The sequence below is a fragment of the Bos grunniens genome, chromosome 3 (assembly GCF_055505025.1).
Source record: "Bos grunniens cultivar Pamir isolate PY7600 chromosome 3, Bosgru_T2T1.0, whole genome shotgun sequence".
In the NCBI taxonomy this organism is placed as follows: Eukaryota; Metazoa; Chordata; class Mammalia; order Artiodactyla; family Bovidae; genus Bos; species Bos grunniens.
In genome coordinates this window covers 103,872,023-103,879,322 of record NC_141167.1, presented here as the reverse complement: position 1 = coordinate 103,879,322, position 7,300 = coordinate 103,872,023, and the positions used below count along the sequence as shown (strand labels likewise).

At 43.0% G+C, this 7,300-nt stretch overlaps 1 long non-coding RNA gene across 1 annotated transcript; it reads right to left on the bottom strand.

Moving 5' to 3' along the window:
- Window positions 1–3,334: 3,334 nt before the first annotated feature.
- LOC147376514 (uncharacterized) lies at window positions 3,335–4,745 on the bottom strand. Its single transcript, XR_015161675.1, has 2 exons — window positions 4,704–4,745; window positions 3,335–3,974 (listed from the first exon to the last, which is right to left on the bottom strand). It is a non-coding gene; the product is annotated as an uncharacterized LOC147376514 (long non-coding RNA).
- Between the last annotated feature and the right edge of the window lie 2,555 nt (window positions 4,746–7,300).

Here is a 7,300-nt window from a genome sequence, read left to right as displayed (position 1 = left end):
TTTGATTTGAAGATTTTGGATCATTTTCACTATCATTATTTGGAATTCTTTATCAGGTAGATTCCCTATCTCTTCCTCTTTGGTTTGGTTTGGTGGGCATTTATCCTGTTCCTTTACCTGCTGGGTATTCCTCTGTCTCTTCATCTTGTTTATATTGCTGAGTTTGGGGTGTCCTTTCTGTATTCTGGCAGTTTGTGAAATTCTCTTTATTGTGGAGCTTCTTCACTATGTGTGGGTTTGTACAGGTGGCTTGTCAAGGTTTCTTGGTTAGGGAAGCTTGTGTCGGTGTTCTGGTGGGTGGAGCTGTATTTCTTCTCTCTGGAATGCAATGAAGTGTCCAGTAATGAGTTATGAGATGTCTATGGTTTTGTAGCAACTTTTGGCAGCCTGTATATTGGAGCTCAGGGATGTGTTCCTGTGTTTCTGGAGAATTTGCGTGGTATGTCTTGCTCTGGAACTTGTTGGCCCTTGTGTGGTACTTGGTTTCAGTGTAGGTATGGAGGAGTTTGATGAGCTCCTGTCAATTAATGTTCCCTGGAGTCAGGAGTTCCCTGGAGTCAAAGTTTAGACTTAAGCCTCCTGCTTCCGGTTTTCAGTCTTATTTTTACAGTAGTCTCAAATCTTCTCCTTCTATACAGCACCATTGATAAAACCTCTAGGTTAAAGATGAAAAGTTTATCCACAGTGAGGGACACCCAGAGAGGTTCACAGAGTTACATGGACAACAGAAGAGGGAGGAGGGAGTTAGAGGTGACCCGAATGAGATGAGGTGGAATCAAAAGAGGAGAGAGCAGGCTAGCCAGTAATCACTTTCTTATGTGCACTCCACAACTGGACTGCTCAGAGATGTTCACGGAGTTATACAAGAAGAGATGAGGGAGGAAGGAGACAGAGGTGGCCAGGAGGATAAAAGGGGGGAATGAAAAGGAGAGAGACAGATCCAGCCAGTAATCAGTTCTCTAAGTGTTCTCCACCATCTGGAACACACAGAAATTCACAGAGTTGGGTAGAGCAGAGAGGGGTTAGGGAGGAGACAGAGGCAACCTGGTGGAGAAAAAGGAGAGTCCAAAGGAGGAGAGAGCAGTCAAGCCAGTAATCTCGCTCCCAAGTAAAAATGGGTACTGAAGATTGGGTTCTTAAAGCTACAAAATTAATAACAAATACCAAAAAGCAAAAATTAAAAATCTAGAGTAGAGTTTGGAATTTCAAAAATGCAATGTTAAAGAAAAGGGAAAAAAAAAGAAAGAGGAAAAAAAAACAAGTCACAAAAATTATTTTAAAAATATATATGAAGATTGCTTTTTTAAAAATTGGGTCTTTTTTTTTTTCAAAGTAATAGTAGGTTATAAAAGTGAAAATTAAAGGAGTAATAGAGGACTTAAATTTTTTTTTTAATTTTAAAAAAGAAGAAAGAAAGAATGATCGTAAAGATAGTAAAAATATATCGAGGACTTTCTCTGCTGTTGTTGTGGGTATTGTGGGGTCAGTTCATTTTTGGATAGTTCCCTGGTCCTGCTTATATTTCTCAAGATCTATAGGCCCCTTCCTATGTAGTCGGTACTAACAACAGGGTTTTAATGTATTGCACCTGTCGCTTCCAAGGTGGTTCCCTCTGTTATAGCTTCTTTTGTTTGCTGGTCTCTTCAGTGTCTGGTTTCCACCCTGACACAAAGGGGGCGGTGGTGGACACTTTCTTTTAGGCTCACTTGTTCAGTCGCGCTGTGGGGAGGGAGGGACGCTGCAAACAAATAACACTGGCATGTGCTCGCAGTGCCTCAGCCACACTGGGCCTGCCCCTGCTCCGCACGTGTACCCTCCCTGCCCACACTGCTCAGGCTCTAGGTTGCTCCACTGGGAACCATCCAAGGCTGGCCCTGGGCTGCATGCACCTCCCAGGTCTAAGCCACTCAGGTTCAGGCACTCGGGTAGTCCTCAGAGGCGCAAACTCGGTTGGGCCTGCCTTTTGTGCCCTTCCCAGGTCTGAGCAGCTCAGGTGATGAGGTGTTTGGCGAGCATGGTCGCTGCGACTTATCGCCTCCCCCGTCCCTGCCACTCGGTTTTCTGGGTGTACAACCGGCGCACCTTCTCAGGCGGATGTTGACCATCTAGAACCCTAAGAAGTCTTAGTTAGCAAAGAAGCCTGCTTACAGTTTTATATATAATGTCTCTCTGGGGCTGCGATTTCCCCCTTCCGGCTCTGGCTGCCTGTCACCGGAGGGGGATGGTCTGCAGCCGGCTATCTGTTCAGTCCTTTGTTCTGTGCGCGAGCCTGGAGGTGTCTTAGGTTAGGGCTGGCTTTTCGCGTGGTAGTTATCTCACAGTCTGGTTTGCTAGCCCAAGTTAGTTCACTCAGCGCTCAGGGCATTCAGGCCAGATCCTTACTCTAAGCGCTGCAGCCCCCGCCTCCCTGCACAGCCCCCGCTTGCTAGTGGTGGGTGCAGGCGTCTGCGCTGCTTCTCCGCTGGGGGAATTACCGCTGGGCTCGTAATCTGTGGGTTTTAATTGTTTATTTATTTTTCCTCCCTGTTATGTTGCCCTCTGTGCTTCCAAGGCTCGGCACAAACTCGGCAGAGTGTTTCCTGGTGTTTGGAAACTTCTCTCTTTTTAAGTCTCCCTTCCCGGGATGGAGCTCCATCCCTCCTTCTTGTGTCTCTTTTTTTGTCTTTTAAATTTTTTCCTACCTCCTTTCGAAGACAATGGGCTGCTTTTCTGGGTACCTGATGTCCTCTGCTGGCTTTCACAAGTTGTTTTGTGGAATTTACTCGGCGTTTAAATGTTCTTTTGATAAATTTGTGGTGGAGAGAGTGGTCTTCTCGTCCTATTCCTCCACCGTCTTAGCTCCTCTGCCAGAAATAATCTTTTTTAAAAAGAGCTTTCTTTCTGTTTTAAACAGTGTATTTATTAATTTATTTTGGCAATGCTAGGTCTTCATTGCTACATGGGCTTTTCTCTAATTGCCATGGGGCAGGGCTTCTATCTGGTTGTGGTGCACAGATTTCACATTGAACTGACTTCTCTTGTGGAGCACAGGCTCTAGGGCGCTTGGACTTCAGTAGTTGCAGCATGTGGGCTCCGTAGTTGTGGTTTCTGGGCTCTAGAGCACAGGCTCAATAGTTGTGTCACATGGGCTTAGCTGCTCCACGGAACGTGGGATCTTCCTGCATCAGGGATCGAACCCATGTCTCCTGCATTGGCAGGCTGATTCTTTACCACTGACCCATCAAGGAAGATCAGAAAGAATCTCTGATATTACTCAAAATTCAGACAACATCGATTGTGGGAGCTGTAACTTTAGGATCAAAGAAGGATAAAAATAAACCCAAACACAATATGCTATGGCTGTAAGTGCTTTTAATAGGAAAAAAAAAAAAATTTTTTTTTTACCATCACAAAAGAGAATTGTAGCTTATTCAGAAAGTGGAGAACAAGTAACAGTTGTTTAGTTGGTAGAAACCCCTGCCCAGGTGACAGACAGACACAGAAGACAGGGAAAGAATCTTCTGATGGTGTCCAGGAGGAGAGCTGTTGCTCTTCCCTCTGAAGCACTGTGTTTTCTCAGCTGTCTTCCCAGAGGCAAGTGTTGTAGCAGCCTCAGGAAGGAAACCTCTGGCAGTCAGGAATCACCACAGGCATACTGCCGGCTGAAGGGTAGAGAAGCTTCTTCTGTATCCAGGATAGGCTTTAAAGAGAAGATGAAGGTGGAGCTGTGGAGCTAGGTGAGCCAGTTGTCCTCATCCTTTCCGGATCCAGATAAAAGCTGATGCTGTTACTTGCACTTGGGTGGGCACTTCTCTTGGCATTGTTGGGGAGGTGGCACAGGAGGGCATTTCTGCTGGCACTTTGGAGGTGGGCAGGGCTCAGGGCACTTGGGAGGGCATACTACAGGAGGTGGCTGGCAGGGCTGCTTGCACTGCTGCTGCTGCTGCTGCTGCTGCTGCTGCTGCTGCTGAGACATCTTTCTGGAGTCTTAGAATCTGAAAGAAATTACATGACAGTGTTCACAAGAAGGGACTGCTACAGGGAGAGAAGTCTGAGCTCGTGTAATAATATCAGATAGACTCTCTCCAGTCTCTAAGAATGTGGTTTGATCTCTTTAATCCCTTTCAATGAACTTCTGGCCTCTCTCTCCCTCTTCAACAAATTGTATTATTGGCTCAGAGAAAATCTTTTAACATACAACTTAAAAAAATTTTTTTTCAGAAAACCAATCAGTGTTGTTCTATTCTTTTTTTTTTTCTTTCTGAAAACAGCATCTTCAATAAGGCCATCATAAGTTCCAAAATCCTGGGTAAACTCACAAGCAATTCTCATCATCATTAGCTCTCATGAGGTCCCAGAAGTATGACCTGTATACAGAGCAAATGGCCACCAGGAAGGATACAAGGGCCCCACACCTTCAAAGAGAAATGCCTCTGAAATAACAGCAGAAGGACAGAAGAAAGAAACAGAAAGAGGAAAAGTGCTCCGTTCTTTACCTCTTCTTGTCACGGATTTTGTTTTAATCTCTTCCTTCCTTTAATCTCTTCCTCTGTACCAGAAACTTAATAAATACTGTATATCACTGTGTTCAAATTCCAAGCTCCCATCCATTAAGGAGCACTAAGTCATGACAATAACTTTGGACACACCAAATTTGCTATAGCCAGAATTAATTCATAAGTAGAGAGCCCAAGAATAAAGCTGAACTGAAGACTCAGACTCACCAGGTTCTCCAAAAGCTATCCGGACTTGAGTAGCAGGAGGATGGCAGTGATGCAGCAGAGGGCCTTTTTATAGGGACTTGCTGCCCCACCCAGGAGGAAGCAGAGCTGCCAAAACAGGCCCGGTTCAGTCATTTCCCAACCAAAATGCAAATCCATCCATAAGTGGCTTGACAGGGACTCCAGAAAGAGGAAATGTCCTGCTCCAGGATCTCCTCACTGGATTATCTCCCCATGACTCACACAATCCCTGTCTTAAGCTCTCAGTTTCAGGGATTTATGGCAGTGGGAGGATTTGGGAGGGTTCTTTAACTTGGAGTCAAAGCCTCCCTTTCTTGATTGGAGAAGACTCCTCTTTGATGCCTTTCACCTTCAATGAATTATCAAAGTGCCTGCCTTGTTCCACTTGAACTGGTTGCCATTTTGTTGTACATCCTGGGTTGAAAAGAGCCTGGCTATCTAGTGACACCTTTCTCTTTACCTCAGGTCCTTCTTATAATGCTTTCCCCTTTGATCCATGACCTCCTAATCTGTCTCCTTTCTTCTTCTAAAATGGACCGAGGGCAGGTTGCAGATCATCTCTCCAGCCTTCCCATCATAATACTTAGATATGTTCAGTAAAGTGGTGACCTCTAGGAGCCTCCTTTCACTGCTTTTCTCCCTCAGATAAAAGACATCAAGCTGATTCTTGCAGCCTTTAGAAATCTGTTTCACCTTGGGTCACAGGGAATTCACTAAGAGTTTAGCATCATCTACTGTAATTCAGGTGTTGCGCAGCTCAGACTCTAGACCAACAACAGAAAGCAAGATTTTTGCACATAACTCCCCAACGTGACGTACCACCTACTCCTACATAATTTCTCCCAACTGTCTTCTTTGTACTACTTTGCTCTATGAAATAAGCTTATAGTATTGTTCAAATTTTCTGACATCCTTCTCCTTTGAAATATCGAAAGGCCCAATCTGGTAAATTATGCCATAAAGCAACTATTTTTTAATGAAGGTTGAAATCACTATGAGCCATTCAGTCATTGAAGTTAATTGCCATTCATATACAACTTCTCAGTCATTAAGAAGAATTTCACTGTAATTTAAACCAATTTTTTAGGTTTACCCTACTGGTTACATGGAATATATGTTAAATAAACCTCTTTCCTGGTCACTTCCTTCATATAATTTGTCAGTATGCTGGAAGGAAGCATAGTTGATTTATGAGTCATTTAAACTAGCACACGGTGCCCAGAAAATTGGTCAAATATTATTCCATGTATTTCTCTAAGGATGTTTTGAATGAGATGGGCTTCCCTGGTGGCTCAGCGGTCAAGTGTCTGCCTAACAAGCAGGAGATGCCAGTTTGATCACTGGATCAGGAAAATCCCCTGGATAAGGAAATGGCAACCCACTCAAGTATTCTTGCCTGGAGAATCCCACAGAGAGAGGGCTACATTCCGTGGGGTCACAAAGAGTCGCACACAACTTAGTGACAGACTTTCACCTTTCACTATATAAATCAGTGGTCTGGGTAAAGGAGGTTTCCCTCTATAAGGTGGGTAGTCCTTCATCCACTGAAGGCCTGAACAGAGCAAAAGTCTAAGCCTTTCTTGGGTAACAGATAATCCTCTTGCCTGATGGCCTTCCACGGGTTTTCAGTTTCAGATTTTGAATTTTCCAGCCTTTATAATCTCTCTTTCTCTCTTTTTCCTGTTTTTCTCTGTGTGTGTCACTCTCCCATATAAAAAATATATATAATATGTAGTATATTATAATTTGAAAATTTCATCTGCCATTTCATGTACATCATTTCTATCTTCAAATTAAAAATTCAAGACATTTGTGTAAAGTGATTAAAGTAAAAATATAAATATTACATGACACATGTGAAGTGTAAATATGACAAATAGAATACATTTTTAGAGAATAACTGAAGTTCAAGAGAGAATGCCCTAGCGTGTTCCCCAGCCCTGGCATAATACTTCATTATGCCTTTTCAGAGATTTAGCTCTCAATAATTCATCTACAGTTCCTCTGTTCAGCTGGAGCTGAACTATCCTCTTTTCTGTACTGTCCTCTTGGGCACTGAAGATTTTCATAATAGGCTGTGGCTGGTGAGGAATCATGTCTGGTTTAGGAGAAAAGTTACAACGCTGGCTTTATATTACTGTAGAATGTGGGAACACAGTTAATGGAATCTGGATGTCCCATTTCACCAGACCCCTACAATCCCCTAGAATGCTGTCTCGTGCTGAAGATTACTTTACCAGGAAATAAATCATTTTTATTCCAATAGTAAATATCAGGTTTAAATTGCATAAAAACAAAAATGAATGTAAGATATCATTTAAGACTCACACCGCCACATACAAGTGATTGAGAGTAGGTTTGGGAAGGGAGAGAGGATCAGAAAACTAAACATCTGAAATAGTTAAATAAATGCTTAGAGTTTATCTGATGAATTTGTTTTCTTCTACTCTATCCCAACATGTTTTAGATCTTTAAAAGAGAGTAGTTTTGAAAGTTTTTAATGTTTATTCTCTGTCTTCTCCTTCAACCCTTCAGACCTCTCATCCTGCCATATTACTCTTCACTTCCTAATGTATCAA